Source organism: Lichenostomus cassidix, chromosome 3 (assembly GCF_008360975.1).
Source record: "Lichenostomus cassidix isolate B80296 chromosome 3, HeHo_3.0, whole genome shotgun sequence".
Classification (NCBI taxonomy): Eukaryota; Metazoa; Chordata; class Aves; order Passeriformes; family Meliphagidae; genus Lichenostomus; species Lichenostomus cassidix.
In genome coordinates this window covers 107,560,866-107,581,098 of record NC_139483.1, presented here as the reverse complement: position 1 = coordinate 107,581,098, position 20,233 = coordinate 107,560,866, and the positions used below count along the sequence as shown (strand labels likewise).

The 20,233-nt window shown below is 35.4% G+C and overlaps 1 protein-coding gene across 3 annotated transcripts in view; it reads right to left on the bottom strand.

Moving 5' to 3' along the window:
* Positions 1-20,233, bottom strand: part of SUPT3H (SPT3 homolog, SAGA and STAGA complex component) — a 253,319-nt gene that overhangs the window by 159,327 nt on the left and 73,759 nt on the right. Inside the window, exon 3 of one of the 3 annotated variants that reach the window (XM_085057068.1) lies at positions 18,518-18,637. The exons of the other annotated variants lie outside the window; for them this stretch is intronic. The gene's annotated coding sequence lies outside the window, so the exon portion shown is untranslated. The remainder of the gene's footprint in view (positions 1-18,517; positions 18,638-20,233) is intronic. 3 annotated transcript variants of the gene reach the window in all.

Genomic DNA, 20,233 nt, shown 5'->3' with positions numbered 1-20,233 from the left:
TCTTCAGAAATACAATCAGGTAAAAATTAGGAAGATCTCTACCAGCTGGGTGGCATTTTTGTGTTTTCTTTACTTATATTTTTTTTAACTGAAAGACTTTCATTATGCAACTTCTGGCACTTGATAAAATAGAGCATGGTACCTTTGCTCAAACCACAGCTTCTTTGGTTATGTTTAGCATTACACAAACAGCTTTCACCTTAGATATCCTCTTGCATTAGTGTGTTTCATTTCAAATACTCTAAGGCACATTACCTTTGGACAAAATTATTTTAATGGCGATCAGCAAATGAGATGTACAAATTATTCTTTCCCTCCCCCTATTTTCACAGGTCATTTCAAAATAATCCAACCCTTCACAATTCTACTTTTGCATATTTGAAGTTTTATGCACATATTTCTATTAAAAGCTAAAGTAGTCAAATAATACCATATTTTTACTTGGATTTCTTTCAAGAAACACAGCACATAATGACAAAGTATCATCCTGGTAAAGGTAACAGTATACATGTTAGCAAATGTGATTACACTTTTTTTTCAATGAACATCAGAAGTCTCGAAACCTGAAGGAAATGTCAATATTTTTTTGCCTGAAGTATACTTCTTGAAAGAATTCTGGATCCCAAGGAATTTGATGGGAGTTTAAAGTCACTGGGGCTGAGATTTCAGCCCTGGCCTGAGTAAATTCAAGTGAGCTCACTAAGAAAAATATCTATTTCAAGTGGTATTTGTGAACTATTTTATCCTGACATAAATGCAACTAAAAGTAGAAACAGGTAATAATTCCTTTTGATCAAATATGGTCTACAGCAATAGACTTTTTCTATCAGTGATTTAACGGTAGAAACCCAAACCTTTCCAATGCAACAGGCATTAAAATCATTATTATTAATAATAATAATAAATAAGTAATCCATGAGCTTATATTAACAATTTTTTAAAAGTGTACAAGCTTTATAAAGGATGGAGAGAAAAAATATTTTCTTTCCCTTGCAGCTAAAAAGATAAACTAAAACTATAAACAACTTGTTTTGGGATGTACACAACTCAGTTTGGGATGAATTTCTTTTGGTACAGAGGTAACTTACTATGAGCTTTATTAACTACACAGTTTGCAGTTTGGAAGCAGCACGGGCATATATTTACTTTTATATACTTCTATGTAAAACTTCTACCTATTTATATTTACTTATTATATATTTGCTTTTAAAACAGTTCCATATAGCTCTGAATTTTTGCCTGACTGGACATTTTGTGTATTTCCTAATAACCCTGACTGAACCACAGATATATATGTAGATATATGCATGATTTTGTCATGTACACTATACAAAAAACAAGCTGGAGATAAGACAAACCCAGACAGCCTTTGAAATAAAAATTCATTCAACAGGCCATGACACACTGGATGAAAACTACACGTTAAATACTCTCTAAGATATATTTTTGCTGTTGGTAACATTTCTCTTTCCAGTTTACTAGATCTGAAATACTGCATGTTTCTGACAGTCAGCAGGATACTGTGATAAAAGCAGAGCCAGGAGAAATTTTTTCAGCCCCAAAAAAACCCTGGAAATGGGTAGAAGTGTTCTTGTACTGAATTTCCCAGAGCTATGTGACAAGTAAGAATTCCCAGGCTTGGAGGTGACAGCTCAGGAGGGAATAGTGAAATTGGGATCATGAGCTCCGGGCTGCAGCCACGGGGAGAGGTCACAACCCTTATTTTAAGAAGGCACCACAGCAATTTTGTGCTCTCAGTTTAAATTAATTTAAAATGAAATCACCAATTGGCACTTATCTCTGTTATTTAGCCTAACCTGAAGATCTTTTATATCAAGAGAGTCTTATATGTTTTATTTTATTTTTTAGAGCCAATCTATCAAGGCTAGGTTTTTTATTTTTTTAAGCTATCTAATATCTTCAAACAAAAATTATGTCCTGCATAAATAAAAATAAATTACAAAACCTTTCCTTAATTAACTAAGAATAAGCTGATGTGCACATCACACTGCATTTCTATAGAACTACCTGTAGTATTAGCAATTTCTTTGCTTGGAGGGAGCAGCAGGAACACTTGGCAATTGCTCTGCTTCAGAAACGTTGTGTTACACGGGTATTTTTCATTGGATATTATGCTTTGTGATGGAAAACTTTCCCAACTGCTCATTAGAAGAAAAATATTAGTTTAAAATTTAAACTGTTTGCAAAGTATAATTTTAACTAGGAAAATTCCTGCTGTAAATATAGAACTGGAATACTGTGATGTGGTTAACTGCACCTGCCACCCAAAAGCGCTTTGCAATATTATGCAGAGACTTTAAAGGAAAGAAATTATTTGAGAGATGCAAATAATGGCAAGAGTACTAATAAATGTTTGATTGCATTTATTTAAAGCAATCATTTAATTTCTTTTTAAAGAAGTACTCCATCCAGCTTACTAATATCTACCTGTTCTGAATTTAAGTGTCTTTTGCACTTACGTTAAGAATAATATTTAAATACATTCTTGAAGGTCATCTTCAGGGCTGAGGCACACAAAATATAAGTTTAACACAGAATCAATGGTTTGCTAATCTATTAAGAGTTTAAAGGATGAACTGCATTTGTAAACCACAACCTAGTATATTATTAAAAAAATATTTGAGATAGTAAAAGATACCATCTAAGCCCACTGAACCCAGAGAAAGAGATGTTTGGTGCTTCTAACCATATTGTACTGAACAAGAAAATGTTTTAGTCTACAAGCTGTATTTAAATAAATTACACACTCAATCTGTACAATGCAAAAATTTATACAACTCACACAAAACAATATGCGCATGTATGTAGCAAGCATCAAATCTTTATCTTAACTACAAAAATATTCTTTAGAAAGAATAACATAGCAGAAGAATAATGAAGTGGGACGCCACTGGAAATACCACAGAATAAGGAAAATGTTTCAAGTTTCCTTACTTCTTAGTGGAAGCTGGGGACAAAATACAGTGTAAAACCAGTGCAGCCATTGGCTTTTGAAGTCCATTTTCCAGGGGGCTTTCTTATTGAAAAACACAATCTTTTTTGAACTTAAGTCTTGTTTGAATTTTTTTTTACTTTTAAAGAAGAAAAATATTTAATTAAATTACTTCCTTCACATCACCCTAAACAATTTAAAAAAAAAGTCAAGAGAAATCTTCATTTGTACAGGAATAGTCACATATTTGGCTTCTAGAAATATGCCTGCTTAAAACCAAGAATTGGTCCTTTCTCCCGATGCAATATCTGTCAGCAATATTTACAGTTTAAGAAAGTAAGTTGTATAGTTTTCCTTGAACACTTTTCAAAATTTCCTGAGCTGACTCTTGAGATGCAGTGGGACAGTTCTGCAGCTAAATCTGAAAAAGCTGAATAAATGAAATTGATACATTGGACTGAAGAGCTTTTTGGTGCTGAACATCACCATAACTTCTACATAATAAATTATTTCCTTAATTTGATGCACTTGAGTGTGCATTCCCAGTATAAGTGATGTATGGCAGGAAACAGCACTGCCACTAAGAACAGGCAGCAGGCACCTATTTCCTGATTTTAACAAAATGCTTTCCTAAAAATGAAAAAGCTCTTCTTCACTAGCAAACTGAGACACAGAACAATTTCGGCTCCAGTCCTTTGAAGCCACCACAGGTCTGTAACAGCAAACAAGGAGAAGCCCATCAGAATTTACTGGCAGAGCTCCAACGGTTGAAGCTCAGCTTGTTCTTAGGGACAAACCCCTGCTAACTCATCAGATTTTGCTCAATTTGAGCCATGTGAGCTCACCGACCCTCTCAAAAAGGAACTACTTTTGCACGTAACATTTGGTCACGCCAACATTCAGGGTACAAACCTTGTGGAACAGGGTCTGTCTTTCCATCTGCATAAAGCCACCATGACCATGACTGGGCTCTTTGAGTGCTACCACAGCACAAACAAACAAAACTACACACAAAAACTGCATTAAATAACATTTAGAGTCACGAAAGCCTTCATTCATAACTTTGGAAATGTCAATCTGAAGATGGGCTGCTTGTCTTAAGATGACATGCATTTTTTCCTCTTTCAATGCTCTCTGTCCCAGTCAGCCAACAGGGCCATTGTCTTCCCATCCTGGTTTCAACCCCCTCATCCAGCAAAGTGTGGTCCTTGCCCCAGCAATCCATGCCTCACCCCTTCCAACTTTCACAAATAATTGCTTACAGAAAAAAAAATTTTAAGAATCCAGGGTTAGGCCAAAATCCTGGGTTATTCCCTCATGGAGGGAAATATGTTCTGCTGCAAACAATTTTTTTTGGTCCAGCAACTTCATATGTGGTCTTTGCTTTAGCACAGTTCCATTCCTCATGCAGCAGATGCCTTCCCTCACTTTCTGTTAATATTGTCTCAATTTTAATCAAGGTAACCACTTTAACCTCCCTCCCTGGTCCTGAGGCACCATGAGGTGTCGCTTACAGGTTTTCTGAGCTGCCAGAAAAAGCTCCTGCAACACCCCAAGACCCTCCAGGTCAAGAATCTCCATAAGGATCCAACACTGAGAATCCCACTGCCCAGCTGAAACCCTTCCACTGGGTGGGTGCAACCAACTGCTATTCAGGACATCTTTCCATATGGGAAATACCAATTCAAATAGTTGGAGGGTGGCAAAGCTACTGACTCAGAGGAACCACAGCAGGTCAAGGAATCTTAATTCAGGCAACAGTGCTGATCCAAGTCTTCCTGACACCGTGGCTAGGTTATTTGGATTAACAGATGGATGTATTCCTGTTTTAGATCATTTAAGAAACACAATAAATTTCCTAAGTGAGGTTGAATCAGGTACTTTATAGGTCAGCAAAAATGTGCTGGAATAGCCAATGTGAATGACAAGAAATATCACAGAATGAAGCAAAACTAATGTTTGGCTGATTTTCTTGGTTTCTTAATAATAGGCATTTTTCTGCCACATCGGAAGGAGTGCCATGGAGACATGGAATAAATGCAATAGCAGAAACACTCTGAAGTAAGTATTTTGTTAAAATCTTGGTAAGGTCAGCAAATTGGTAGGTTCGTTGTTTTCTGAAGGATGGTAGAAATTGCAGGGCATGTTTAAGGGCTAACCCAGAGTGAAGGTATAGATCAGTTCTCATCAAGTAGAAGTTAGTATTTAAAAATAAAAGAGAGAAGAATGATAAAGACATGCAATCACTTAACTGTACTATTCTGTCTGGTTTTACGAAACAGAGAAATGCTGAGATAAGGTATGATTATTTTATATTATTTAAAAGTCACAGCTTTAATGGAGCATATTAAGTAAACTCTACTTTGACTAAATACTAGGAATGATGTCATCTACATTAAAATCTGTACTCTTAACTAGCTCCTCATGCATTTACTCATTTCTTACTTCTTCTCACTTAGGCTAGAGCTGTTCTTTCAGTAATGAAGTAACACATCTCCCATTTAGCTTTCCCTACTTGTCTTTACAAATTCCATTAAAAAATACTTTCCTATGTTAGGCTTATAAAGCTTATAAAAGTCAAAGCTTCTGCAAAACTGAGTTTTTGAACTCATACTTTCAAAGATCTATTAAGAAATATATTGTTCTAAGACCAAAGTCTTACTTAGATGAGTTTGTGGCTTAACTGACAAGTATTTTTCTGTGACAAGTAAGGGCAGACAGTTTGTATCTTAAACACCATAATCCAGTTTTCAAACCATGTAGACATCTGGAAGGGAATCAGTCAGTAAAGTAAATTATATTATATCCTACTGACAGTCCAGATACAATCCAAGAGATTCATTACTTCTACCCAAGACAAAAGAAAAAAAAAATGGGAGAGGTGTGGGAGGGTCAAAAATATTTGCAGTTCACAAGATTTCTTAATCAAAATAAACAGACGTCTATTTTTAAAAATACAAACAGCAGTTAGTTCTCGGTTTAAATGCAAAGGTGGGATATAAGCAATAACTTGCTGCATTTTTATGTGAGGCCATGGGCTAACAGTTTCTATTTTACAAGCTGCCAGCAGCTTGACCTCTTTAATTTGCTGGGAGACAGGGAAACAGCACCTCGAAAATCATATTTTTTCACTAGGATGAATATTTTCTCTCTGCGTTTCTTTTACATGAGTTTGTGTAGGATTTATTCACAACAGATTTTCCAATTCTTAGATAGTGGTCTCTCACCCATGACAGCCTTCATTGATGTAGTAGCCAAGATGTACCGATAATTGCAGTCAAAGCTGCAATTTAGCCCTTTTTAATTCAAAAGGAACATCTGAGAAGGAACATTTCTGCATGAATTAAAATCTGAAGCTAAACAGTGCTTTCTTTTCTTTCAGGATTCTCTTCAGCTAACAACCCAAACTGGACATTTATAAACTGAATTTCACCTTTAATGTAAGTGGCTCCACATGAATGAAGACAAATTCACTTCATTTAATTTTTTTTCAATAGGAATTATGAACACAGTATAATTCCATTAGTTTATTAATAATGTATATTTTTAAAATAAAACTAAGCTAAAGTTTGTGCATACAGAATATTACTTATCCTCTACAAGATGCAGTCAGTCCCTTCTCTAAGTTCGGAATGAGAAACCAAGAAAATGTCCTTTTTAATTACAATACTTGAGTGAATATTCACATTAAGGTCACAACATATCCTACAGAACAAGAAACTGGAAATGAGGCACTAAATATGTAGCATTAATTTTGTGTCTTAACTATACTCTTACTCCAGACTAACAGCAATAGACTGGAAATTACTCGTGTTGTTGCATTTTACAAAACTACTAATAGTTCATAAGTTTTACAAATAGATAACTTTTCACTGAACTCTACCTTTTCCTCTAAAAAAGCCCCTGCAGCTATCATTTCATTTTAGTAATTTTCACCTATGCGCAGCAATGGGAAAAATTTCTTCGTTTTGACTGAAACTGGAAAGTGAGGACCTGGGTATGTCTTTGGAGCTCAAAACTCCTTCAAAAACGCTGAGAGCATCGCAGCACTTTCAGCAGTTAGACTGAAATTTATTTCCATAACACACAAAAATGTTCCGTTTTTGTGAAAGCAGGAGAAACCTCTTTATAAACCTGGTAGCTACAACTGTAAAAATATTTTAAGTTGATGCAGCAGAGAGCATGTTTTTATTCCGTAGGCTTGTATTATGGAAAGCTTAAATACAGATTATCTCATTCAGTAACTCCCCACTTTGCAGTAGTAGCAATTCATTCTAATTGCTTGGGTAGCACACTCAGGAAAAAGAGTATTTTTCCTTTTCACTGAATAATGTTTCATGTTCGGTTAAATGCAGGAAGTTACACCACCGTTGGAATGTGATTGTCTGCAACGGCAGAGTTACTTCATATTCATAGGTTTGTGTTTAGCTAAATATTGAAATGTTGGCCAGTCGGCAGCACTTCTCAAAATATCTCTAGCTCCTAACTAGCTGAACTGAAAAGGCATCTATCTGCCTCAATCAGAATTGTTTTCAACCGTGCATAATCATTTTTCACAGGAATTTTTATCCTCCTGTATGGAGCAGATTATAGCGAATGTAATTCACACATGCTGTTTCTTATTCAGAGGAAAACACAGACTAAGGATGTGGAGAATTTCTAGCCAAATCTTCATTCAGATCCAAGATCCACGGACGCCACTGTAATTGAGAGACATTCACAACCAGATAGCTGTAGACTTCATTTTTGTTTAAAATAATACCTCTTCTACACGAGCTCCAACTAAAACATTAATGTTATTTAACTTCTAGCGAGCTGCCTTGAGCTGAACTTACAGCAGATTACAGGTTCTTGGTTTAATTCTGTTCAGAAAAGGACACTGCTTAAAACCTGCTTAAAACCATATATTTATATTCACATCTAGATCACGTAAATGTGCTGCTGCTTTTCAGACTGCTTTAAAATTACACGTAACTAATAACATTCTTCTTTCGGAATTTGACTTGCCTGGCAGTTCACAATGGAAAATGAACTATTCCTCCCATACCTCAATGTGCACACTTTACTGTGAAAGTTGTTTGAGCTCATCGTGCCCAGACTAAAAATGCCTACTCATAGCACCCAGCCTCTCAGAAACCCCACAGGAGGAATCAACGGCCCAAAAAGCAGCTTTATTGCCTTCAGATTTCAAAAAAATTATCATTTCGTTCCACTGTTCTGACGTTCTGCTTTGTAACAAAAATTATTTCAAAAGCTATATTTAAAAGTTTATAATAAGAAGGAAAATAGTGTTTGAATTATATCACATTAAAACACGTAAAGTATAATCAACAACCCCAAGAAATATTAAAAGATGCAGACCTGCACAGTGATTTTTGTAGGGCTCCTCATCCATTTTAGATGCTTATTTTTAAAATATTATCAATTTCATATTGTTTACACCTCTAGCCTACAAAAAACAAAAAAACAACCAAAAAAAGGAAAAAGGAAAAAAAAAAACCAAAACAAAACAAAAAGACACCCCCCCTCAAATGAAAACCAAGAACTGATTAAAACACAAGAATAAAATTATTTCGAAGGGGACCTTCTTTTATGATTAACTCTAAAATAACAGAGCTTCTTCCTCAGCTATTCCATACAAACTTCCTGTGCTGCTTCTGGGCTGCACTGAGGACATTCCCCTAAACAGCTGCAGCTGCTTGAAGTCACTTCAGTCCTTGATTTCTGATTTGAAAAATTTACACAACTATTTACTAAGTTCAGTAACTTTAACAAACTTCAACTTCAACAGACTTTCATTACTACGCTGTGATTGGAAAATGCTCCTAAAAAGAATGACATTTCAAAATGATTTCATCAGTTCCCCCTGTTTCTGATACTGCACACATAGAATTTTTGTAAAATTTCATTTGCTAAATTTGTTTCTATTTTCAGTTAACCATGCCACTTTTTGTGTAACATTTAAGCAACAGAACACACATTAAGTTGCTGTTTAGATGCCACAACAAGGGAGTATGTGTTAGGCAGTGACTTCTGTCCAGTTACATTTGGAATAACAGAGGGATCCTGCCTCTGCGAATCCACAACAAAACCAGCCTGACACACAAACAGTGCTTTCAGATATTCAGCCTCATATCTCCAATAAAATAGCACTTAGAGCAACTATACTTTCAGAACAGAATCTACAGCTTTTGACACGCTGTATCCATTGCAATAGCATTTAATACTTGGAATTCTATAAGAATAACCTAAGGTGGCATTGATTTCTGTGAGCAGAAAGGGTGAGAATGAGTGAATGATGGAAGAACCAGTGAGTCTACATCTCTTCCTCATGACAACATTTGTAGAAAATGAAAAATAGGCTGCTTAAGTACTAATCTTCCACAAAAATATTTTCCTGCTGTAATAAAAATAATATAAAATTTCTTTTCTGAATTTTAGCATTATGTCTAAAGTAGCAGTAGCTCATACTATGCTATAATCTTGGCAAATGTTCCAGCACATGTTTGAATTTGATTTATTAAAAATTATTTCACGGGTACTTTGCTGAGATAAATTAAATGAAGTCAAATCACTGAAAATCCTACATTGCTTAAACACTGAATTTCCAAAGAGTAAGTCCAGGAAGGAGCTTTTTTTTTTCCAACAATTTTATGCTTCTAATAATTCCCTAAAATTTATTAAATTAAGGCATTTAATTAACATACAAATTCACAATTAAATAATGGAAAGAACAGCTACATCTTAATGTTGATTGACTATCTTTTAATAGTCAATTAAATAACATTTTTCTCCTCCATAAGCTACAAAAAAAAAAAAGTTGTAACTATCATATTTTTTTAAATTTGGACTCTAATTTGGACTATATGGACTCTATTCATAATCCTTCTTTTAACTACATTTTTATTATGAAACAAAAATAATTGGTTTTTGTTATGATGCCCCATTTAAATGCTTTTTATCTACAAATACATGAAACCCAGAAGTAGCATTTCTGAGCTAAACATTATTATTTAAATGAATAGCGAAGGAAAAAACAGCACTTGTAAGCAAAGAATAAAACAGTACTAGAAAAATCAGTTTCTTCTTTTGCACATCAAGAGAGTTAAGCTGTAAAAATACCTACAGATATAATAAAATAGCTAAAAATGTATTTAAAGTTATTTTCCACTGCGATCAGCAACTTTAAAAGTGAAAATAAATGACATTATCACGTGACAGGCCAGTATGAGACATGTAGCTTTAATATTGATTTGAAATGGCCATTTTCAAGGAACAGTTGAAATAACAGGGGCGAAACGTTTAATGTTTAAAGTAAGTACTGCTAGAAACGGCAAAAAAAAAGTGTCAATGGAAATTCAGTCACCACACAGTCTCTTCATTTTCCAACATCAATATACTGAAGAGAAGGTCTCAACTTCAATACTCACATTCAAAAATTATGTTAACAGCCCAGAAACCTATGCATTTTAGATTTCTATATTTGTTAAATTTGTTTTACTTTCTCGGCAGTACATTGCCCAGGCAGGAAAATAGAATTGGTAACCTCTCAGTACTTTAATTTATGATGCCACAATTCAAATCACAGCAAGTAAGATTTCACATAGTCAGCACTGAAGTAAGATCTGCAGACACTAAATGAAACATGTATTTAAATAGGAAAGGAAAAAAGAGATACCATGCACAAGGTAAACTTTTAAAATTAAATGAAAAATACAGGCTATTATAAATCAGACTAAAAGCATTAATTACGGTATGTTTGACTATGAAACACACTACCCAATGATTTTTAAATTGTAGCATCTCAAAAGAAATTTAAGTTAACAACAACAGAGTAGCTCTTAGAAGGAGCCACTACTCTACAGAGAATTAAACCACTAAAAAAAAATATCTTTATTCTTCACAGTAGCCTCTTGTACTCCACTGTCACACTGGCTCATTAAATCTATTCTATCTTTGCCTCTAATAATTTTCTTTCCTCTAATGATTCCACACCAGTAAGATAATACTATTCTCAACCCATGCCACCATGGATGTGCAGGGCATTCTGGCAGGGGGGTACAAACTGGTTCCAAACCACCTCCTGCCAAATCTAAGTATATTCACTTCAAACCACAGTTGGATAAAAGGAGCTCTATGAATAGGTACCACAACTGCAGAATTCCATCATTTCTCCACAAACACACATGCCATGAAGGATCAGGTTCTCAGTTTGGTACCGAGGACTTCCATCCCTGCTGGCACCTTGGTCCAGCTCAACAGGATGAAGGAACAGAGCAATTGCTAACAGCCTCTGGAGCCTAATCCCCATTCTGTGGATGCAAGGCAAATCCCTGGGATGCAAGACCCATCCAGCTGGCTGCAGTCCAGCTACAACTTCTCTCAGAATTCTGTGAGGGCACTCTGAGAAAAATGGGCATTATTAACAAAAATAGTCCATACTACATTTACCTTTTATCTGGGATGCAGGGGCAGAAATCAAGTGTTTCTTCCTAAACCTGTTTGTAGGTAGCAGACAGATGGTAGACAGATGCCTACTTCCCAGAACAGGCATTTTTGAACATATGTTAAGGAAGTGAAGCTAAGGATGCTTTAAACCATCAAACCAAATACAACTATAGCACAATTTAAGTTGGAAGGGATCTCTGATCATCATTCAGCCTAAATTTCCACAGGGCATGATAAACTATGTAACTTACATACAAGACCAGGTAGTCTTCAAAAGCTTATAGGACTTGTTGCTGTCTGAGTCTCAGGTGGATTTCAGTGTCCAAATCTCAGTTCAGGCTGATTAAATTCTATTTAATACTGTGCTTAATTTTCCATTAATGAAATCCATAAGCTCAGATACATTGACATTTCCCTTTTTCTGCCTCAAGCATTCTTTATGAAAGCCATTAATGGAAACCTTCTTACTTGCACATTCGGGTGTCTTGCCATTGTAAATAAACATCAACTATAAAGCCAGCTGCAATTTGAAATGCTCTACCTTCATTTCTAATAGAGCATAGCAACAACTTGTATATTCCAAAATCCATCTGTCTTTATCCCTACTAGCAAACCATATGAAGTTCATTTCCCACCAAAACTCCTTATATTTTTCTGGCTGGTTCTCTTCATCCAAGTTTTACAAGTGCTGATGAAACCATTGTACTCTTCTATCCCTTCCAAGCATCAGAGGTATTGCAACTTTTCAGCAAAAGATTTCCTAGTGACTAACACTCATCTTCACATCAAAATTTTCTTTAATTGACTCTCACACTGTAACTATGCTCCTGCAAAAACTTGCTACTCATTTCCTCCTGCTCAACATCTTCCTGCTGTCTTATTCTTTCTTCAGTACTTCATTTTTTTCACTTCCTTACATAGTCCATTCTCACCTCACAATTTCCATGACAACTCCTACACAATACCCTTAGCTTCAAACTGTCTATTCACGAAAATAATTTTTTTTAAAAATTATGTTGGAAGACTAAGTACAGATTATTCAGCAAGACTGAGAAATTGCAATCTCCTACCCATGAAGAGTTACACTTCCCATGAATGGCATACTTACTCAGATACTTCCTCTTTGGTTTTATCACCTGTTCTGGACAACTTTTACTAGTTAACTATTTAAAATGACTACATAAGTAACAGTATTAAATAACCAAAGCTGTAGGACAGAATGCTCCGTGAAAATCATGATATTATCTAGACCATTTACTTTGCTTTCTTTTCAAACTTTATTCTGGGGCTCAAAACTAGTAGAAAAGGATGTTCCTTGCTTAACCAAGGAGGTTTATATATAAAAATATCCCAGCATTTGCTAAACTGAAAGCCCATCATCACATACCATAAAGAAGATCCTACCACAGACTGGGAAGTGTTTACAAAAGCCAATATATCTGTCCTCCAGTGAAAACTGGGTAATTCAAATACCAACCGAGGTGCCCCAGACCCTCCACATCCATCCTAGCAGGGAACAGAGTATGCAGATAAACCCTGGTCTTTTCAGCTTGGTTTTCAGACTACAGATATACAAGCAGGGAAAAAAGTATTTAACATATCAATCTGATCTACTACTGTCCTAAATAACAGTGTAACATATTTATGAACCCTCCTAATTACTTGGGACGTATGGCTGATAAAAAGACACTGCAAAATAATGAATAGAAAACATATTGCCAACCATACAACTTAATTTTTCTGTACTTTAGCAAATTTAGCATGACAAGAACATACAGTCAGAAACTTCATAAACCTAAAAACTAAACCTCTGTAAACCAGAAAAATGTCAATATAATGAGATCACTTAACAACAGGAAGAGATTTCAATCACTATGTCTATGTATAAATGAGCAGCACGGCTCAGGGTGACAGTATCTGGCCACTCAACAATCACCCAAGAACAGGGGAGTTTAGAAGCATGTAAAGTATTTCCTAGAACAACTGAAAAACTTTCTGACCACACACAGGCTGTATAGCAAAAAAATAAAAATATTAAGAAAAACAGTCTAACAATTTAAGCAAATGGAAGTTTATAAATGTGTTTTATTAAAAAATCCTAATTGATAACATCCAAGAACCTGAAATATGAGTAGAAAAAGTCATTCATGAAAGTGACATTAACATGAGAGTGACATAAACCATTTCTCACTTTTTAATGAAATCTTCACTGAAAGTATTGGAATGTTATAATGAAATTTAATTACAAGTGAAACGAAAATCTACAGTTGTTATATGCATTCTAACTATATGTCAGGCAGATCAACCTCAAAGTATATTGAAATAATGCTACTTAGGTTAAGGTACCATACGTAGAATACACAAAGTTGAAAATCTGTTCTGTGAAAGACCTAAAACATTTTCAAGTATGATTTTTTTCGATTACAGTAACAACATAAGGACTTAAAGGAATCATAAAATCAGAATGGTTGGGGTTGGAATGGAGCTTTCAATTGTGGAATCACAGAATGGTTTGAAATGGAAGGGATTTTAAAGGTCATCTCTTTCCAGTCCCACTGCCACAGGACACCTTTCACTAAACCAGGTTGCTCCAAGCCCCAACACTTCCAGGGATGGGGAATCCAGAAATTCTCCGAACAACCTGTGCCAGGGCCTTGCTGTCTTTACCAGAATAATCTCCTTCCTTATGTCCAATCTAAATCAACTCTTTTTTAGTTTAAAACCATTACCCCTTGTACTATCACAACCAGCTCTACTAAAGTCTGTTCTCACCTTTCTTATTAGCCCCCTTACATACAAAATAAGGTTTCTCTGGAGCCTTCTCTTCTCCAGGCTGAACATACTCAACTCTCTCTGCCTGTCTTCAAAGGAGAGGTGCTCCAGCCCCTTGGGCATCTTGGTGGCCTCCTCTGGACCTTCTCCAACAGCTCCATGTCTGTGCTGAGGAGCCCAGAGTTGGACACAGACCTCCAGGTGGAGTGGAGGGGCAGAATCTCCTCCTTCCCCTCCTGCCCACACTGCTTTTGGAGCAGCCCAGGATACACTTGGCCTTGTGGGCTGAGAGGCTCCAGCAGCAAGCTCCAACAAACACAAAGGCAAACAGAGGCTTAGGATAAACCATAACAGGAAACACACAGAAAAAATGACAGACTGATAGATAAGAATAGTTGGAAAAGAAGTAGATTTGTTAATATCAAGAAGTAATCACATCTTGTTACCTAATTACCTTCAGCAGTGGCCTGTAGGTATTACAGCTAGGACAATAAAATAACTTTAAATTCCCTAAGAACTGTGCTTATAAATATCCATGCTCCTCACCTTTTTGCTGCTTTTTAGCACTTCAAATGACATCTTCTCTTTTGGGCTGCACATCTTGGAACATTTCTCTGTTTCACAAGATACTTCTGTTTCTCTACCTACATTTCTTTCATTATGTAGAAATAAGGTTCTTGGAGAACCACAACTTCACAGTTTTAATCACACTTTATCCTCCTTAATTTTAAAAAAATTCCAAGAACTTAATGGCCAATACTGTATAGCAATCTTTATTTCTCCAATGTTGTTAAAATCTACTTATTACTGAAAATGCAAAACTCTATGTGACAGGAGCAAACAAGTAAAATTGAAGGGTAGCATGAAGATACTAGAGATTAAATTATCTCATGCATACTGTGATTAAAACAAGAAGTCTTTAGCAAGCTCTAATTCTAACATACAATATACATGCCTGGTAGAATATATAATCATATTCTTCAGCTATTTTTTCATGCAAAAATTAAGTACTCAAATTCTTTTGCAGATTTACATGGTGCTATGAAACAAAATACATCCATATTATATATATTGGATACTGTTTGTTTCCAAAATATGGTACTATAAGTGTACTACAAAATACACCAAAGTTGGAGTTTACTAATACTTTAACTACACATACGCAGACGACTTCTTTTTCTTTGTTTAGACTTGCAATTTGAAAGTTAGGACTATATTTATTTTCTTCTCCAGCTATATACATTTCCTATAACAATATTACACTAACTATATGCAAACGGCTAATTTTATTTATATTTTAAGCCCATAAAAATATGTTTCTAGTTTAGAATTGGTTTTTTAATACACAGAATTGCCTTGCATTACCTGCAGTACACATTCAAATACACCAAAAATACAGTTCTACTACTAGCTTACATATGGTTTTCTGGATTGGCCAAGCCCCTCAGAAAGTGTGTAAAGATACCCCTGTTTTTGTCAGCATTGTCTCTATGCCTGTAAGTGTTAAAAAAAATTAAGCTACAATATAAAAATCTCTATTTACCTTAATAGGACAATGCCATCAACAAAATCACTACAAGTGCAGGTGTCACAAAAGATCTCCACATTTAAAAAAATACTATGAATATTTAGCTTTCAGCCCTGAAAGTGCATCAATATATTAAAAATGGGCAGTATTTCATGTCTAATGTTTTACAGAAGCAAACTTGCCATAATTAATTTTCCACTTGTCATTTTCTCTAGTCTGCCAATGCTGATTCATTTAATTGGTTTCAAAAAAAATCAACAATCAACACTATTAGGTACTCATTTTCTCTTTGAGCAGGTATTCATATCCATCCTCACGTTATGGTAAATTTGCTGAAAATAAAAACCTATTATTTGAGATCACTTAATTGTGACATTAATCAAATACTTAATCAAAACAATCTCCAGTCTCCCTAAACATGCCACAGAATTTCCAGTTCCTATATAATACTCTCTGTCATGGAGTATAATGTTTCTGTCACGGAGGGGGCTATACATTAAAAAACAATTACCACACAATTCATCAGCAAGACTCATTTCACACCTTAAGAAGGAAACCTTTCAGGAAAGAAAAATCTCTTACTTTAGGATACTGTCTCTGTCTTAAAATTCACCACATGCAACTGAATCAAATGGGTCTTTCCCTCAGCTATTGACCAGCATTCGCTTGGTGTTCAGCATCTTAAGGGGAAAAACTAACAACCTGTGGTGTACTATTATCCACTTAAACTCCAGCCTAGAAACAGGCAACAGTACTATAAAAATAAAAGTAGCACTTTTGATTATCTCAGACTACCAGCATGAACAGAAAGCTTGAAAGTGCTTACAGGGTGGTTTCCAAATATCCTGATGGAGACTATTTACAGGTTAGTTAAGACTTTATTGAATGCCAAATTTTAAGGAATAGGAAAATGTAAATAACTGAAATGTAGCAATGGTTTTCCAGATAATGATCCAAGAATGGAAATTCTGAATAAGCCTTTAAATACCAACATGTTGATATGTATAAAATATAATGGTCTCTAACAGCCAGTACAAAAAGAATGGAAAAACATAATCAAGCTATGCTAAATAAAGCCTTCGAAGTAAGCAAAACAAATTTTACACAGCCTTCAAAGAGAAGCATTGCAAGAAAGGATCTTTTATTCAGATTTTTTCAAATAAACTATGTCTGGTTAGAAAATTCAATCAAGCTTAAAGTTTTGTAGCAACTCCTCTACAGAATGACTGCATAATATAAACATTTCTAGAGAGTGTGTGATAAGAATTGAAGATCACAAATAGGAATTTTGATTCAAATATTAGGAACACTGACCATTTACAACAAGACAACAAATCCCCACAAGGCTCTCTCATGTATGGAAGGACTGAAGGCCCCTAGTTTACATAAATATCAATTCTGCATCTTCATTTGTGGTCTTCACCTGATAAAATAGAGCATCTTAATCAGTGATGTGGTAAAGATGTAGCAACCATTATTTCTTTTATGTTTTTTCCCCATCAGAGAGAATCAGGGTTATGGATTCCAGTTAGCAGAGAATTTGGGGTAGGCTTTGCCAAACCAGTCTGTCTTTGCAATGGAAGAACTCTGCTGCTTGAGAACAATTTGCTACAGCCATGGATGGTGATTTCTTGTCAATGGACACTGACCACAGAAAACAAACCAAGCACTACCAAAACTGGAATAGGAACTTGGAAAACCAGTGCCACCAGCACTGGGACTGAACGAGTAAAATGGTCAGTGGCAGAGCTCTCTGCACAAGTATTTAAGTATTAAATACAAGGTATTAAATACTACCAATGAAAGGTCGTTTTCTGAAGTTGGAAAGTGGGAGAGATGACAAGTCAGATACAAGAAGGGCAGCATTGTTTCTTAAAAAAAAAAAATCTTATTCCCGTCGTTATTCTTGGTAGCTGTTTCTGGCAAAAGTTCAGTCTGGAGAACCAGAATAAATCCTCACTGTTTGCATGCTATGAGATAATAAGAACAAGTGGATTTCACTGTTTGGCACAACACTTTAATTTAACGTGCCAGATTTGGCAGGACTACATGAAACATGATTCCAGTAACTGACGGCTTGAAGATAATTCACAAAATCCTTTGAGAGAGGAAAGCCACACATCGAGCTTATCAACAGTGTGACTGATCCCATAAATGGCCTTAGCAAAGGCCTGATGTCTGCATAAGTCACCCAGTGAGATGGAATTATCAGTGCTAAGGAACTGCTCCAGCTTCCCAGGGCATCATCCCCACAAAACAGAAGCAGTAATTGGTGCCAGCTCATTCTTCACTGCTCAAGGATATAAATCACAGTCAGAGAGACAACCTTTACTGTATTATTTCATATTTTTATGCTTCATTTTGCAAAACTGATATTCTTTTAACATAGTTCACAAAAACACATTTATGATTTATTTTTTCAAAATAAAACCAATAAACACACATGTTAATCGCAAGGCAAACAACTACTGCATGCATAAATCATAAATAATTTTGGTATCTTTAGAGACAAGAAATTATCACCTATCACTTGGTTTAATGCAGCTGCATGTAAAAATAAAAGGTCATTTATTACTTCTGAAGATTTTTTATGGGTTTTTTAAAGGATCTACTACTATTTAAAAGAAAGCAAAGAAATACTGAGTCTCAGAACTAGTCTTATTTCCAAATTCATTAATGGAGACTCCCCAAGAGCAATTTATTCCTTTCTGTTTTAATCTCCATGTCTGCTGTCTAAGAGGGAAGGAAAAAGAACTTATAAAGCTAAAAAACCTAGAAACCCATTGCTCATAGCAGTCTAAAGGTCTGACACTCACACATTTGGCAGTTTGCTGCTCTTCCATTGTGTATTTTATGTAGCCATTCCAACTGAATGACAAACCACTTCAAATTCTGTTTTCTTCTAGGTTTTTCTGGCCTCCATACTAAATACTCTGCTGAAAAGGAAAATTCTATTATTTCACTTAAAAACAAGTGTCATCCAATAGAGCAGGTGATAAAGGAATTAAATTACTTTCTTGAATTTTAGAAATGATGATTAGAGCTTATATAGAAGCACAGAATGGTTTGGGTTGGAAGCAACCTTACTAATCATCCAGTTCCAATGTCCTGCCAAGGGTAGAGACACCTTCCACTAGACCAGGTGACTGGATGAAGTTTGTAAAACTATTTCACTTCCTTAAAAATAAAAATTGGAAAGTTCTGCTGAGGAAAAAAACCAACAAACAACTTGTACCCAAAAGCCTCTCCTCTTTGCATATACTAAAGATTTAACCCAGTCAATTAGAAAATTGCTTCATTTCACTGTCTTCAAGTTAAAGTAACTGGAATTCTGTGCCACATAAGTGATAAGCATTAATTTAACTTGCTCAAAATTCAGCCAAGTTCCATAAATCCCATCAGTGATAAGACAGCATCTTGAATTTCATTTGGGGAAGTAGATGGGCACTGACCAACTTTACAAGGCATTGGTCAAGGATTTTACTTTGTGGTTACAGCTGTACCTTTCTGTGTGCACATGGGGTTTAAATAACAGGTTAAAAAGACAAGTTTTTTAATGCTAATTGCATTTTGAAAATAAACACTGAGCTTTAGAGCATTACAGGTATTTTAAGGGAATTTATACAATAAGAAAGTAAGGAGAGCATATCCTCAGTGTAAAGTATTAAGTTCTTTTTCTTGGCTTACTGCCAGCATCCTCCAATTTTTGAAAACACGAGTCAAGTGCTGATGTGATTTGTATAATTTAAAATATCTATAAGATGAGCCACAGACCCACTGTGAGAGTCATATTGTAGTTTCATCACATGGTCTAAAAAGACTGAGTAGCTCTCAGAACACTTTCATCCATGATTGCCAGAGTATATTCCTCTGGATTTAGCCTACTCAATGTGAGCTTGACAAACTTTTCATTGTAAAAAAAAAAGGAGAAATGAAGACATATTTATGTTAACAAACATAGGAAGTTTTTCACTTACTCTACTCAAAGCAGGTGGACATGAGTCAGTCCTGGGTCAGAAAACACTCCCCAGCATTAACACACTAAGAGTCAGCACCAGGATATTACACTCATGGAAAAGTGACATAATTTGACTGGGATTCTAGAACTCATCAGCCACTGATGCAATGATACAAGACACAGAAAAATACCTTTTTTTTTTTTTTTTGCTCCCACTCAATTTCTAGTTGCTTTATTTATCACACACCAAATAAACCAACCGCTGTTACTAGACTATTTTACAGAAACAGATAAAACCATTAGCTTTTCCAACCATTCCCCTTATCCAAAGATTATAGGATTTTTATCACCGTTACAAGCCATGCTGTATAAGCAGGAAGAGGAGACCTAAAGAATTAAAGGGCTTGCTGCAAGCTACTCCTCAAATTTTAAATAGGTTCAAGCAGCAGCTGGGTAAACTCACTGAAGAAACATTCACTGGCAGCTACTAAAAACAAAGACAGTTCTAGCTCAGGAAGTCTGAACTACACATAGCTAGAGGTTAGGAAAGCATCCTGTGGAAGTATCCCTACAT